This window comes from Equus caballus, chromosome 1, assembly GCF_041296265.1.
Source record: "Equus caballus isolate H_3958 breed thoroughbred chromosome 1, TB-T2T, whole genome shotgun sequence".
NCBI classification, from domain to species: domain Eukaryota; kingdom Metazoa; phylum Chordata; class Mammalia; order Perissodactyla; family Equidae; genus Equus; species Equus caballus.
This window is the reverse complement of record NC_091684.1, coordinates 170774544-170789920: the sequence shown is the minus strand read 5'-3', so window position 1 is coordinate 170789920 and position 15377 is coordinate 170774544. Positions and strand designations below refer to the sequence as shown.

Below are 15377 nucleotides of genomic sequence, written 5' to 3'. Positions count from 1 at the left end.
GGCGGCCAGGGAGTGGTCCTTGGTCTCTGCCCTCCTGCGGCAAGGAGACTCCGGAGACCCCTCGGACGGCTGGAGCTCCTCAGCGAGAGGACCGCCAGCTGAAGCGAGAGGAAGGCCCTGGGGCCAACCGAGCAGCCTCTCTCGCGCGAGCCCTGAGCCCACAGGTGGCTTTGGGCAACCGGAGCCCGGGCTTCCCCGTCCTCTTCCTCTCCTGGCATGCCGCCCCCAGTCTCCCCCCGGGGGCCGGAGAGGGGGCCGGAGAGGGGGCCGGAGAGGAGGGGGGGGTCTGAGCCTTCCCTTCTCTCCCACCACCGCCAACTGAGCCGGGCTGAGCCCCGGGCCGTGGAGTCTCCACAGGTGCGGGCCCAGGGTGCCGTGCCCTTGTAGCCTCCCAGGTGGCCCTCGGGAGCAAGGGTTGGCTCTGCAGCCACAGAGGGTCCCCAGCCTTGAAGGGCCCCATGGGAGGAGACCAGTGGCCAGGGAGCCAGGGCAGAACCTTGGGCCTTCCTCGGATACGCCCCCTGACGGGACGCGGAAGGTGCCGGAGCCTTGGGCCAGCTGCTTGGGTGCTTTGGGGGAAGGGCGGCGGGGAGGTGGGGGGCGAGGGCCGGCAGCTGTGGGTGAGGGTGAGACTCCGCCCCTGCCCCCGCCCCCGGGGCACATTCGACTCTTCCTGCCTCGGGCCTCCCCGAGGGCAGCAGGGCCCTCATCTTGGCGGGTGCAGACACGCGTGTCTCCAGGGCGGGAGGTGGGTGGCGACACGCTCATTCCATGGCATGTCACTTGGACGTGGCTTGCCATGCCTCTCTGGGACCGTGGAAGGCTGAGGGAGCGGTCTCGGGGTGGCGGGCAAATCCCAGGGGGGATCTGCAAGGTTTGTGGAAGCCCTGGAGCCGGGACAAGGGGTCCGAGCCGGACCCGGGTCTGCGCTGCCCCTTTCCCTTGGTCCCTGGTCCTCTGCAGGAAGCCCACAGAACCTCGAGCTGCTCCGCGGAGCCACCGCCTCTGCCAAGGGAATGGCGGTGGGCCGCTGGGCAGAGGAGGGGAGGCGAGCCGCGGGACTGGCGGCGCTGGCTGGGGACGGGTGGGCGTGCTCTCCGGGCCTGGCCCGAGAGCCTTCCCGCATCCCTGGGATGGCAAAAGCCAGGCGGTGGTGGGCAGCTGGGCCGGGTGGCGGGGGCTGGGGGGACGAGTCAAAAGCTGGGCGCGGACCCCGGGGCGGTGGGGACGACGGGGAGTCGGTGGGGCGCGGGGCGCGGCCTGCGGGGGCGCGGCGCGGCGCTTAGAGACCGGGCTCCTTGAGGGGCCTCCGGGGCACCTGGCGCCTGCGCTTGACAGCCGCACGCCCAGACCGTGCCCTTTCGGGCGGCTTCTCCTCCTTCCCTTTCCTCAGCAAGCCCTCCTCCAGCGGACGCGCGCATCCGTTCCGCCAACGCCCCTCTGCCCTCACTCTGTAGCCGGCTCTCTGGCCCCTCGTGGCTGCGCCTGTCCTCCCCGCCTGGAGACAGGGCTGCGGGGAGGGGCGATAGGGCAACAGGTGAGAGCCCCGGGTTGGGGCGCGGGCAAGGGCGCGGAGGCGGGCGCGGGCGGGGCGCCCCCAGGCCTCTCGCAAGTCGCCGTCCAGGGAAGCCCGGCCGCTACCAAGCCCAGGCTTGCGCGCGGCTCTCTTGCCACCAAAGGGGCTTCGACCACCCCGCGTGTGTTGGTCCCCGGGGCGGCCCAGTGTCCTGGGCCCCGTCATTTCCAGGAAAAGCAGTGCCCCACCTTTGGAGGCGTGCACCCTTCGATAGCTCAGCTGGTAGAGCGGAGGACTGTAGCCTGGACTCGTGTGGACATCCTTAGGTCGCTGGTTCGATTCCGGCTCGAAGGAGGTGCCTGACAGCTTTTGCCCCATCCTGCATCAGGAGGGGCGCTAGCGCCCGGCGCCCAGCCCCACCGCTGCTGCCCCTGCCCTTGGGTCCCCCTGCAGCATCGCAATCGCAGCCGCCTCCCTCTCCCAGGCCAAAGCCAGGAAAGCCTCTCCCTTCCACCGACACAGGGACTGGACGGGACGGGACGGGACGGGACGGGACGGGCCGGGCCGGCCTGCTGCTGCTGTCACTAGGGAGCACACGCCCGCTTGCTGCCCGCACTCCACGCACACACGCACACACACGCACGCACGCACACCCGTGCCCTGTAGCGCATAATCGGTCCCCCTGGCTCCTGCCATATGGGGTGGCCTCCACCACACTCCGCGCCCTTTCTCCTTTTCTTCACCCAGCCCTCCGGCTCCCACTCCCGCTTCCCAGCGCCGCCTCTGCCACCACCCCACCGCTTTGCTCCGTATACCTGCACAGCAAGCTCCCTGCCACACAGGTGGGCCCTGGAGAGCCGTCCACGGCAAGCTCCGGAGGCTGACCAGCATGCACGCTGTCACGCCGTCGCGCTGGGCACCCACGGCCCTGGGGCGTCCTTCTTGAACACTCGGCCTCTCCATCTCTGTCTCCTGCTCCGCCTCCTCCTGGGATGCTGCTCTCACCGTCCCTCTTCTGTCGAGCCCACCCGCAGTCTCTCTAGCTCTCTTGCTCTCTCCATCCTTCTTGCTATGCCCACACCCCCCTGCCCTCCTCTCTGTCTCTCTCTGTCTCTCTGTGTCTCTGGCACTCTTTCTCTGTCTCTCTCTTGATGCGCCCATCAACACGTGCACCTACGGAGACAGAAAACCCTCTCTCCTGCCCCGCTTTACCTAGTCGCGGGACAGAAGCGCCACCCTGAGACATTTCCAGCCATGGCCAACTGCGCAGCTGCCCCGGGGTAGGCTGACTTGGGCAGGAGCGGCAGGCGGCAGGGCCCTTGGTGGGCCTTGAGAGCCGGCTTGGGAACCTCGGCCGGCCGGGTCAGCTTTCCTGTGCATCTGAGGACGGGGCTGCGGCCCCCCGGACAGCCTCCACTTTCACTCGCCTTCACACCCTTTCCTGTCGCCACGGGAGGGGTTGAGTTCCTTCGGAAAGAGCAGTGACTGATCCCGCTCTGCTGCGTGGTGTCACACCACCTGCCTCGATGCCCCTGCTCCTCCTGACCTGGACAGACAGCCGTGGAAGTCGAGGGAGAGACCGAGAGAGAGAGAGAGCGAGAGGGAGAGGTGGAGGGAGACAGCCAGACAGACCCAGAGACAGAAGGCAACTCTCTGCTCTCTGCCTTGTGGATGGAGCTGGGTTCCAGGGCTGTGGCTGGGCGTGGCGGGCAGTCTGGGCACACGGAAGGCGGCCAGGGAGTGGTCCTTGGTCTCTGCCCTCCTGCGGCAAGGAGACTCCGGAGACCCCTCGGACGGCTGGAGCTCCTCAGCGAGAGGACCGCCAGCTGAAGCGAGAGGAAGGCCCTGGGGCCAACCGAGCAGCCTCTCTCGCGCGAGCCCTGAGCCCACAGGTGGCTTTGGGCAACCGGAGCCCGGGCTTCCCCGTCCTCTTCCTCTCCTGGCATGCCGCCCCCAGTCTCCCCCCGGGGGCCGGAGAGGGGGCCGGAGAGGGGGCCGGAGAGGAGGGAGGGGTCTGAGCCTTCCCTTCTCTCCCACCACCGCCAACTGAGCCGGGCTGAGCCCCGGGCCGTGGAGTCTCCACAGGTGCCGGCCCAGGGTGCCGTGCCCTTGTAGCCTCCCAGGTGGCCCTCGGGAGCAAGGGTTGGCTCTGCAGCCACAGAGGGTCCCCAGCCTTGAAGGGCCCCATGGGAGGAGACCAGTGGCCAGGGAGCCAGGGCAGAACCTTGGGCCTTCCTCGGATACGCCCCCTGACGGGACGCGGAAGGTGCCGGAGCCTTGGGCCAGCTGCTTGGGTGCTTTGGGGGAAGGGCGGCGGGGAGGTGGGGGGCGAGGGCCGGCAGCTGTGGGTGAGGGTGAGACTCCGCCCCTGCCCCCGCCCCCGGGGCACATTCGACTCTTCCTGCCTCGGGCCTCCCCGAGGGCAGCAGGGCCCTCATCTTGGCGGGTGCAGACACGCGTGTCTCCAGGGCGGGAGGTGGGTGGCGACACGCTCATTCCATGGCATGTCACTTGGACGTGGCTTGCCATGCCTCTCTGGGACCGTGGAAGGCTGAGGGAGCGGTCTCGGGGTGGCGGGCAAATCCCAGGGGGGATCTGCAAGGTTTGTGGAAGCCCTGGAGCCGGGACAAGGGGTCCGAGCCGGACCCGGGTCTGCGCTGCCCCTTTCCCTTGGTCCCTGGTCCTCTGCAGGAAGCCCACAGAACCTCGAGCTGCTCCGCGGAGCCACCGCCTCTGCCAAGGGAATGGCGGTGGGCCGCTGGGCAGAGGAGGGGAGGCGAGCCGCGGGACTGGCGGCGCTGGCTGGGGACGGGTGGGCGTGCTCTCCGGGCCTGGCCCGAGAGCCTTCCCGCATCCCTGGGATGGCAAAAGCCAGGCGGTGGTGGGCAGCTGGGCCGGGTGGCGGGGGCTGGGCGGACGAGTCAAAAGCTGGGCGCGGACCCCGGGGCGGTGGGGACGACGGGGAGTCGGTGGGGCGCGGGGCGCGGCGGGGAGGAGGTGGGCGGGGCGCGGCGCTTACAGACCCGGCTCCTTGAGGGGCCTCCGGGGCACCTGGCGCCTGCCCTTGGCAGCCGCACGCCCAGGCCGTGCCCTTTCGGGCGGCTTCTCCTCCTTCCCTTTCCTCAGCAAGCCCTTCTCCAGCGGACACGCGCATCCGTTCCGCCAACGCCCCTCTGCCCTCGCTCTGTAGCCGGCTCTCTGGCCCCTCGTGGCTGCGCCTGTCCTCCCCGCCTGGAGACAGGGCTGCGGGGAGGGGCGATAGGGCAACAGGTGAGAGCCCCGGGTTGGGGCGCGAGCGGGGCGCGCCCAGGCCTCTCGCAAGTCGCTGGCCAGGGAAGCCCGGCCGCTACCAAGCCCAGGCTTGCGCGCGGCTCTCTTGCCACCAAAGGGGCTTCGACCACCCCGCGTGTGTTGGCCCCCGGGGCGGCCCAGTGTCCTGGGCCCCGTCATTTCCAGGAAAAGCAGTGCCCCACCTTTGGAGGCGTGCACCCTTCGATAGCTCAGCTGGTAGAGCGGAGGACTGTAGCCTGGACTCGTGTGGACATCCTTAGGTCGCTGGTTCGATTCCGGCTCGAAGGAGGTGCCTGACAGCTTTTGCCCCATCCTGCATCAGGAGGGGCGCTGGCGCCCGGCGCCCAGCCCCACCGCTTCTGCCCCTGCCCTTGGGCCCCCCTGCAGCATCGCAATCGCAGCCGCCTCCCTCTCCCAGGCCAAAGCCAGGAAAGCCTCTCCCTTCCAGCGACACAGGGACGGGCCGGGCCGGCCTGCTGCTGCTGTCACTAGGGAGCACACGCCCGCTTGCTGCCCGCACTCCACGCACACACGCACACACACGCACGCACGCACACCCGTGCCCTGTAGCGCATAATCGGTCCCCCTGGCTCCTGCCGTATGGGGTGGTCTCCACCACACTCCGCGCCCTTTCTCCTTTTCTTCACCCAGCCCTCCTGCTCCCACTCCCGCTTCCCAGCGCCGCCTCTGCCACCACCCCACCGCTTTGCTCCGTATACCTGCACAGCAAGCTCCCTGCCACACAGGTGGGCCCTGGAGAGCCGTCCACGGCAAGCTCCGGAGGCTGACCAGCATGCACGCTGTCACGACGTCGCGCTGGGCACCCACGGCCCTGGGGCGTCCTTCTTGGACACTCGGCCTCTCCATCTCTGTCTCCTGCTCCGCCTCCTCCTGGGATGCTGCTCTCACCGTCCCTCTTCTGTCGAGCCCACCCGCAGTCTCTCTAGCTCTCTTGCTCTCTCCATCTCTCTTGCTACGCCCACACCCTCTGGCCCTCCTCTCTGTCTCTCTCTGTCTCTCTGTGTCTCTGGCACTCTTTCTCTGTCTCTCTCTTGATGCGCCCATCAACACGTACACCTACAGAGACAGAAAACCCTCTCTCCTGCCCCGCTTTACCTAGGCGCGGGAGAGAAGCGCCACCCTGAGACATTTCCAGCCATTGCCAACTGCGCAGCTGCCCCGGGGGAGGCTGACTTGGGCAGGAGCGGCAGGCGGTAGGGCCCTTGGTGGGCCTTGAGAGCCGGCTTGGGAACCTCGGCCGGCCGGGTCAGCTTTCCTGTGCATCTGAGGACGGGGCTGCGGCCCCCCGGACAGCCTCCACTTTCACTCGCCTTCACACCCTTTCCTGTCGCCACGGGAGGGGTTGAGTTCCTTCGGAAAGAGCAGTGACTGATCCCGCTCTGCTGCGTGGTGTCACACCACCTGCCTCGATGCCCCTGCTCCTCCTGACCTGGACAGACAGCCGTGGAAGTCGAGGGAGAGACCGAGAGAGAGAGAGAGCGAGAGGGAGAGGTGGAGGGAGACAGCCAGACAGACCCAGAGACAGAAGGCAACTCTCTGCTCTCTGCCTTGTGGATGGAGCTGGGTTCCAGGGCTGTGGCTGGGCGTGGCGGGCAGTCTGGGCACACGGAAGGCGGCCAGGGAGTGGTCCTTGGTCTCTGCCCTCCTGCGGCAAGGAGACTCCGGAGACCCCTCGGACGGCTGGAGCTCCTCAGCGAGAGGACCGCCAGCTGAAGCGAGAGGAAGGCCCTGGGGCCAACCGAGCAGCCTCTCTCGCGCGAGCCCTGAGCCCACAGGTGGCTTTGGGCAACCGGAGCCCGGGCTTCCCCGTCCTCTTCCTCTCCTGGCATGCCGCCCCCAGTCTCCCCCCGGGGGCCGGAGAGGGGGCCGGAGAGGGGGCCGGAGAGGAGGGAGGGGTCTGAGCCTTCCCTTCTCTCCCACCACCGCCAACTGAGCCGGGCTGAGCCCCGGGCCGTGGAGTCTCCACAGGTGCCGGCCCAGGGTGCCGTGCCCTTGTAGCCTCCCAGGTGGCCCTCGGGAGCAAGGGTTGGCTCTGCAGCCACAGAGGGTCCCCAGCCTTGAAGGGCCCCATGGGAGGAGACCAGTGGCCAGGGAGCCAGGGCAGAACCTTGGGCCTTCCTCGGATACGCCCCCTGACGGGACGCGGAAGGTGCCGGAGCCTTGGGCCAGCTGCTTGGGTGCTTTGGGGGAAGGGCGGCGGGGAGGTGGGGGGCGAGGGCCGGCAGCTGTGGGTGAGGGTGAGACTCCGCCCCTGCCCCCGCCCCCGGGGCACATTCGACTCTTCCTGCCTCGGGCCTCCCCGAGGGCAGCAGGGCCCTCATCTTGGCGGGTGCAGACACGCGTGTCTCCAGGGCGGGAGGTGGGTGGCGACACGCTCATTCCATGGCATGTCACTTGGACGTGGCTTGCCATGCCTCTCTGGGACCGTGGAAGGCTGAGGGAGCGGTCTCGGGGTGGCGGGCAAATCCCAGGGGGGATCTGCAAGGTTTGTGGAAGCCCTGGAGCCGGGACAAGGGGTCCGAGCCGGACCCGGGTCTGCGCTGCCCCTTTCCCTTGGTCCCTGGTCCTCTGCAGGAAGCCCACAGAACCTCGAGCTGCTCCGCGGAGCCACCGCCTCTGCCAAGGGAATGGCGGTGGGCCGCTGGGCAGAGGAGGGGAGGCGAGCCGCGGGACTGGCGGCGCTGGCTGGGGACGGGTGGGCGTGCTCTCCGGGCCTGGCCCGAGAGCCTTCCCGCATCCCTGGGATGGCAAAAGCCAGGCGGTGGTGGGCAGCTGGGCCGGGTGGCGGGGGCTGGGGGGACGAGTCAAAAGCTGGGCGCGGACCCCGGGGCGGTGGGGACGACGGGGAGTCGGTGGGGCGCGGGGCGCGGCCTGCGGGGGCGCGGCGCGGCGCTTAGAGACCGGGCTCCTTGAGGGGCCTCCGGGGCACCTGGCGCCTGCGCTTGACAGCCGCACGCCCAGACCGTGCCCTTTCGGGCGGCTTCTCCTCCTTCCCTTTCCTCAGCAAGCCCTCCTCCAGCGGACACGCGCATCCGTTCCGCCAACGCCCCTCTGCCCTCGCTCTGTAGCCGGCTCTCTGGCCCCTCGTGGCTGCGCCTGTCCTCCCCGCCTGGAGACAGGGCTGCGGGGAGGGGCGATAGGGCAACAGGTGAGAGCCCCGGGTTGGGGCGCGGGCAAGGGCGCGGAGGCGGGCGCGGGCGGGGCGCGCCCAGGCCTCTCGCAAGTCGCCGGCCAGGGAAGGCCGGCCGCTACCAAGCCCAGGCTTGCGCGCGGCTCTCTTGCCACCAAAGGGGCTTCGACCACCCCGCGTGTGTTGGCCCCCGGGGCGGCCCAGTGTCCTGGGCCCCGTCATTTCCAGGAAAAGCAGTGCCCCACCTTTGGAGGCGTGCACCCTTCGATAGCTCAGCTGGTAGAGCGGAGGACTGTAGCCTGGACTCGTGTGGACATCCTTAGGTCGCTGGTTCGATTCCGGCTCGAAGGAGGTGCCTGACAGCTTTTGCCCCATCCTGCATCAGGAGGGGCGCTGGCGCCCGGCGCCCAGCCCCACCGCTGCTGCCCCTGCCCTTGGGCCCCCCTGCAGCATCGCAATCGCAGCCGCCTCCCTCTCCCAGGCCAAAGCCAGGAAAGCCTCTCCCTTCCACCGACACAGGGACTGGACGGGACGGGGCGGGACGGGACGGGCAGGCCTGCTGCTGCTGTCACTAGGGAGCACACGCCCGCTTGCTGCCCGCACTCCACGCAAACACGCACACACACGCACGCACGCACACCCGTGCCCTGTAGCGCATAATCCGTCCCCCTGGCTCCTGCCATATGGGGTGGCCTCCACCAAACTCCGCGCCCTTTCTCCTTTTCTTCACCCAGCCCTCCGGCTCCCACTCCCGCTTCCCAGCGCCGCCTCTGCCACCACCCCACCGCTTTGCTCCGTATACCTGCACAGCAAGCTCCCTGCCACACAGGTGGGCCCTGGAGAGCCGTCCACGGCAAGCTCCGGAGGCTGACCAGCATGCACGCTGTCACGCTGTCACGCCGTCGCGCTGGGCACCCACGGCCCTGGGGCGTCCTTCTTGGACACTCGGCCTCTCCATCTCTGTCTCCTGCTCCGCCCCCTCCTGGGATGCTGCTCTCACCGTCCCTCTTCTGTCGAGCCCACCCGCAGTCTCTCTAGCTCTCTTGCTCTCTCCATCTCTCTTGCTACGCCCACACCCCCCGGCCCTCCTCTCTGTCTCTCTCTGTCTCTCTGTGTCTCTGGCACTCTTTCTCTGTCTCTCTCTTGATGCGCCCATCAACACGTGCACCTACGGAGACAGAAAACCCTCTCTCCTGCCCCGCTTTCCCTAGTCGCGGGACAGAAGCGCCACCCTGAGACATTTCCAGCCATTGCCAACTGCGCAGCTGCCCCGGGGGAGGCTGACTTGGGCATGAGCGGCAGGCGGCAGGGCCCTTGGTGGGCCTTGAGAGCCGGCTTGGGAACCTCGCCCGGCCGGGTCAGCTTTCCTGTGCATCTGAGGACGGGGCTGCGGCCCCCCGGGCAGCCTCCACTTTCACTCGCCTTCACACCCTTTCCTGTCGCCACGGGAGGGGTTGAGTTCCTTCGGAAACAGCGGTGACTGATCCCGCTCTGCTGCGTGGTGTCACAACCACCTGCCTCGATGCCCCTGCTCCTCCTGACCTGGACAGACAGCCGTGGAAGTCGAGGGAGAGACCGAGAGAGAGAGAGAGATAGAGAGAGAGAGAGAGAGAGAGAGCGAGAGCGAGAGGGAGAGGTGGAGGGAGACAGCCAGACAGACCCAGAGACAGAAGGCAACTCTCTGCTCTCTGCCTTGTGGATGGAGCTGGGTTCCAGGGCTGTGGCTGGGCGTGGCGGGCAGTCTGGGCACACGGAAGGCGGCCAGGGAGTGGTCCTTGGTCTCTGCCCTCCTGCGGCAAGGAGACTCCGGAGACCCCTCGGACGGCTGGAGCTCCTCAGCGAGAGGACCGCCAGCTGAAGCGAGAGGAAGGCCCTGGGGCCAACCGAGCAGCCTCTCTCGCGCGAGCCCTGAGCCCACAGGTGGCTTTGGGCAACCGGAGCCCGGGCTTCCCCGTCCTCTTCCTCTCCTGGCATGCCGCCCCCAGTCTCCCCCCGGGGGCCGGAGAGGGGGCCGGAGAGGGGGCCGGAGAGGAGGGGGGGGTCTGAGCCTTCCCTTCTCTCCCACCACCGCCAACTGAGCCGGGCTGAGCCCCGGGCCGTGGAGTCTCCACAGGTGCCGGCCCAGGGTGCCGTGCCCTTGTAGCCTCCCAGGTGGCCCTCGGGAGCAAGGGTTGGCTCTGCAGCCACAGAGGGTCCCCAGCCTTGAAGGGCCCCATGGGAGGAGACCAGTGGCCAGGGAGCCAGGGCAGAACCTTGGGCCTTCCTCGGATACGCCCCCTGACGGGACGCGGAAGGTGCCGGAGCCTTGGGCCAGCTGCTTGGGTGCTTTGGGGGAAGGGCGGCGGGGAGGTGGGGGGCGAGGGCCGGCAGCTGTGGGTGAGGGTGAGACTCCGCCCCTGCCCCCGCCCCCGGGGCACATTCGACTCTTCCTGCCTCGGGCCTCCCCGAGGGCAGCAGGGCCCTCATCTTGGCGGGTGCAGACACGCGTGTCTCCAGGGCGGGAGGTGGGTGGCGACACGCTCATTCCATGGCATGTCACTTGGACGTGGCTTGCCATGCCTCTCTGGGACCGTGGAAGGCTGAGGGAGCGGTCTCGGGGTGGCGGGCAAATCCCAGGGGGGATCTGCAAGGTTTGTGGAAGCCCTGGAGCCGGGACAAGGGGTCCGAGCCGGACCCGGGTCTGCGCTGCCCCTTTCCCTTGGTCCCTGGTCCTCTGCAGGAAGCCCACAGAACCTCGAGCTGCTCCGCGGAGCCACCGCCTCTGCCAAGGGAATGGCGGTGGGCCGCTGGGCAGAGGAGGGGAGGCGAGCCGCGGGACTGGCGGCGCTGGCTGGGGACGGGTGGGCGTGCTCTCCGGGCCTGGCCCGAGAGCCTTCCCGCATCCCTGGGATGGCAAAAGCCAGGCGGTGGTGGGCAGCTGGGCCGGGTGGCGGGGGCTGGGGGGACGAGTCAAAAGCTGGGCGCGGACCCCGGGGCGGTGGGGACGACGGGGAGTCGGTGGTGCGCGGGGCGCGGCCTGCGGGGGCGCGGCGCGGCGCTTAGAGACCGGGCTCCTTGAGGGGCCTCCGGGGCACCTGGCGCCTGCGCTTGACAGCCGCACGCCCAGACCGTGCCCTTTCGGGCGGCTTCTCCTCCTTCCCTTTCCTCAGCAAGCCCTCCTCCAGCGGACACGCGCATCCGTTCCGCCAACGCCCCTCTGCCCTCGCTCTGTAGCCGGCTCTCTGGCCCCTCGTGGCTGCGCCTGTCCTCCCCGCCTGGAGACAGGGCTGCGGGGAGGGGCGATAGGGCAACAGGTGAGAGCCCCGGGTTGGGGCGCGGGCAAGGGCGCGGAGGCGGGCGCGGGCGGGGCGCGCCCAGGCCTCTCGCAAGTCGCCGGCCAGGGAAGGCCGGCCGCTACCAAGCCCAGGCTTGCGCGCGGCTCTCTTGCCACCAAAGGGGCTTCGACCACCCCGCGTGTGTTGGCCCCCGGGGCGGCCCAGTGTCCTGGGCCCCGTCATTTCCAGGAAAAGCAGTGCCCCACCTTTGGAGGCGTGCACCCTTCGATAGCTCAGCTGGTAGAGCGGAGGACTGTAGCCTGGACTCGTGTGGACATCCTTAGGTCGCTGGTTCGATTCCGGCTCGAAGGAGGTGCCTGACAGCTTTTGCCCCATCCTGCATCAGGAGGGGCGCTGGCGCCCGGCGCCCAGCCCCACCGCTGCTGCCCCTGCCCTTGGGCCCCCCTGCAGCATCGCAATCGCAGCCGCCTCCCTCTCCCAGGCCAAAGCCAGGAAAGCCTCTCCCTTCCACCGACACAGGGACTGGACGGGACGGGGCGGGACGGGACGGGCAGGCCTGCTGCTGCTGTCACTAGGGAGCACACGCCCGCTTGCTGCCCGCACTCCACGCAAACACGCCCACACACGCACGCACGCACACCCGTGCCCTGTAGCGCATAATCCGTCCCCCTGGCTCCTGCCATATGGGGTGGCCTCCACCAAACTCCGCGCCCTTTCTCCTTTTCTTCACCCAGCCCTCCGGCTCCCACTCCCGCTTCCCAGCGCCGCCTCTGCCACCACCCCACCGCTTTGCTCCGTATACCTGCACAGCAAGCTCCCTGCCACACAGGTGGGCCCTGGAGAGCCGTCCACGGCAAGCTCCGGAGGCTGACCAGCATGCACGCTGTCACGCTGTCACGCCGTCGCGCTGGGCACCCACGGCCCTGGGGCGTCCTTCTTGGACACTCGGCCTCTCCATCTCTGTCTCCTGCTCCGCCTCCTCCTGGGATGCTGCTCTCACCGTCCCTCTTCTGTCGAGCCCACCCGCAGTCTCTCTAGCTCTCTTGCTCTCTCCATCTCTCTTGCTACGCCCACACCCCCCGGCCCTCCTCTCTGTCTCTCTCTGTCTCTCTGTGTCTCTGGCACTCTTTCTCTGTCTCTCTCTTGATGCGCCCATCAACACGTGCACCTACGGAGACAGAAAACCCTCTCTCCTGCCCCGCTTTACCTAGTCGCGGGACAGAAGCGCCACCCTGAGACATTTCCAGCCATGGCCAACTGCGCAGCTGCCCCGGGGGAGGCTGACTTGGGCAGGAGCGGCAGGCGGCAGGGCCCTTGGTGGGCCTTGAGAGCCGGCTTGGGAACCTCGGCCGGCCGGGTCAGCTTTCCTGTGCATCTGAGGACGGGGCTGCGGCCCCCCGGGCAGCCTCCACTTTCACTCGCCTTCACACCCTTTCCTGTCGCCACGGGAGGGGTTGAGTTCCTTCGGAAAGAGCGGTGACTGATCCCGCTCTGCTGCGTGGTGTCACAACCACCTGCCTCGATGCCCCTGCTCCTCCTGACCTGGACAGACAGCCGTGGAAGTCGAGGGAGAGACCGAGAGAGAGAGAGAGAGAGAGAGAGAGAGCGAGAGCGAGAGGGAGAGGTGGAGGGAGACAGCCAGACAGACCCAGAGACAGAAGGCAACTCTCTGCTCTCTGCCTTGTGGATGGAGCTGGGTTCCAGGGCTGTGGCTGGGCGTGGCGGGCAGTCTGGGCACACGGAAGGCGGCCAGGGAGTGGTCCTTGGTCTCTGCCCTCCTGCGGCAAGGAGACTCCGGAGACCCCTCGGACGGCTGGAGCTCCTCAGCGAGAGGACCGCCAGCTGAAGCGAGAGGAAGGCCCTGGGGCCAACCGAGCAGCCTCTCTCGCGCGAGCCCTGAGCCCACAGGTGGCTTTGGGCAACCGGAGCCCGGGCTTCCCCGTCCTCTTCCTCTCCTGGCATGCCGCCCCCAGTCTCCCCCCGGGGGCCGGAGAGGGGGCCGGAGAGGGGGCCGGAGAGGAGGGGGGGGTCTGAGCCTTCCCTTCTCTCCCACCACCGCCAACTGAGCCGGGCTGAGCCCCGGGCCGTGGAGTCTCCACAGGTGCGGGCCCAGGGTGCCGTGCCCTTGTAGCCTCCCAGGTGGCCCTCGGGAGCAAGGGTTGGCTCTGCAGCCACAGAGGGTCCCCAGCCTTGAAGGGCCCCATGGGAGGAGACCAGTGGCCAGGGAGCCAGGGCAGAACCTTGGGCCTTCCTCGGATACGCCCCCTGACGGGACGCGGAAGGTGCCGGAGCCTTGGGCCAGCTGCTTGGGTGCTTTGGGGGAAGGGCGGCGGGGAGGTGGGGGGCGAGGGCCGGCAGCTGTGGGTGAGGGTGAGACTCCGCCCCTGCCCCCGCCCCCGGGGCACATTCGACTCTTCCTGCCTCGGGCCTCCCCGAGGGCAGCAGGGCCCTCATCTTGGCGGGTGCAGACACGCGTGTCTCCAGGGCGGGAGGTGGGTGGCGACACGCTCATTCCATGGCATGTCACTTGGACGTGGCTTGCCATGCCTCTCTGGGACCGTGGAAGGCTGAGGGAGCGGTCTCGGGGTGGCGGGCAAATCCCAGGGGGGATCTGCAAGGTTTGTGGAAGCCCTGGAGCCGGGACAAGGGGTCCGAGCCGGACCCGGGTCTGCGCTGCCCCTTTCCCTTGGTCCCTGGTCCTCTGCAGGAAGCCCACAGAACCTCGAGCTGCTCCGCGGAGCCACCGCCTCTGCCAAGGGAATGGCGGTGGGCCGCTGGGCAGAGGAGGGGAGGCGAGCCGCGGGACTGGCGGCGCTGGCTGGGGACGGGTGGGCGTGCTCTCCGGGCCTGGCCCGAGAGCCTTCCCGCATCCCTGGGATGGCAAAAGCCAGGCGGTGGTGGGCAGCTGGGCCGGGTGGCAGGGGCTGGGGGGACGAGTCAAAAGCTGGGCGCGGACCCCGGGGCGGTGGGGACGACGGGGAGTCGGTGGGGCGCGGGGCGCGGCCTGCGGGGGCGCGGCGCGGCGCTTAGAGACCGGGCTCCTTGAGGGGCCTCCGGGGCACCTGGCGCCTGCGCTTGACAGCCGCACGCCCAGACCGTGCCCTTTCGGGCGGCTTCTCCTCCTTCCCTTTCCTCAGCAAGCCCTCCTCCAGCGGACACGCGCATCCGTTCCGCCAACGCCCCTCTGCCCTCGCTCTGTAGCCGGCTCTCTGGCCCCTCGTGGCTGCGCCTGTCCTCCCCGCCTGGAGACAGGGCTGCGGGGAGGGGCGATAGGGCAACAGGTGAGAGCCCCGGGTTGGGGCGCGGGCAAGGGCGCGGAGGCGGGCGCGGGCGGGGCGCGCCCAGGCCTCTCGCAAGTCGCCGGCCAGGGAAGGCCGGCCGCTACCAAGCCCAGGCTTGCGCGCGGCTCTCTTGCCACCAAAGGGGCTTCGACCACCCCGCGTGTGTTGGCCCCCGGGGCGGCCCAGTGTCCTGGGCCCCGTCATTTCCAGGAAAAGCAGTGCCCCACCTTTGGAGGCGTGCACCCTTCGATAGCTCAGCTGGTAGAGCGGAGGACTGTAGCCTGGACTCGTGTGGACATCCTTAGGTCGCTGGTTCGATTCCGGCTCGAAGGAGGTGCCTGACAGCTTTTGCCCCATCCTGCATCAGGAGGGGCGCTGGCGCCCGGCGCCCAGCCCCACCGCTGCTGCCCCTGCCCTTGGGCCCCCCTGCAGCATCGCAATCGCAGCCGCCTCCCTCTCCCAGGCCAAAGCCAGGAAAGCCTCTCCCTTCCACCGACACAGGGACTGGACGGGACGGGGCGGGACGGGACGGGCAGGCCTGCTGCTGCTGTCACTAGGGAGCACACGCCCGCTTGCTGCCCGCACTCCACGCAAACACGCACACACACGCACGCACGCACACCCGTGCCCTGTAGCGCATAATCCGTCCCCCTGGCCCCTGCCATATGGGGTGGCCTCCACCAAACTCCGCGCCCTTTCTCCTTTTCTTCACCCAGCCCTCCTGCTCCCACTCCCGCTTCCCAGCGCCGCCTCTGCCACCACCCCACCGCTTTGCTCCGTATACCTGCACAGCAAGCTCCCTGCCACACAGGTGGGCCCTGGAGAGCCGTCCACGGCAAGCTCCGGAGGCTGACCAGCATGCA

At 69.1% G+C, this 15377-nt stretch overlaps 2 non-coding genes across 2 annotated transcripts; both read left to right on the top strand.

Moving 5' to 3' along the window:
* Nucleotides 1-11494: 11494 nt before the first annotated feature.
* On the top strand, nucleotides 11495-11584 carry TRNAY-GUA (transfer RNA tyrosine (anticodon GUA)). Its single transcript is given in 2 exon segments — nucleotides 11495-11531; nucleotides 11549-11584. It is a non-coding gene; the product is annotated as a tRNA-Tyr (tRNA).
* A 3173-nt stretch (nucleotides 11585-14757) lies between these two features.
* On the top strand, nucleotides 14758-14847 carry TRNAY-GUA (transfer RNA tyrosine (anticodon GUA)). Its single transcript is given in 2 exon segments — nucleotides 14758-14794; nucleotides 14812-14847. It is a non-coding gene; the product is annotated as a tRNA-Tyr (tRNA).
* Nucleotides 14848-15377: the final 530 nt, after the last annotated feature.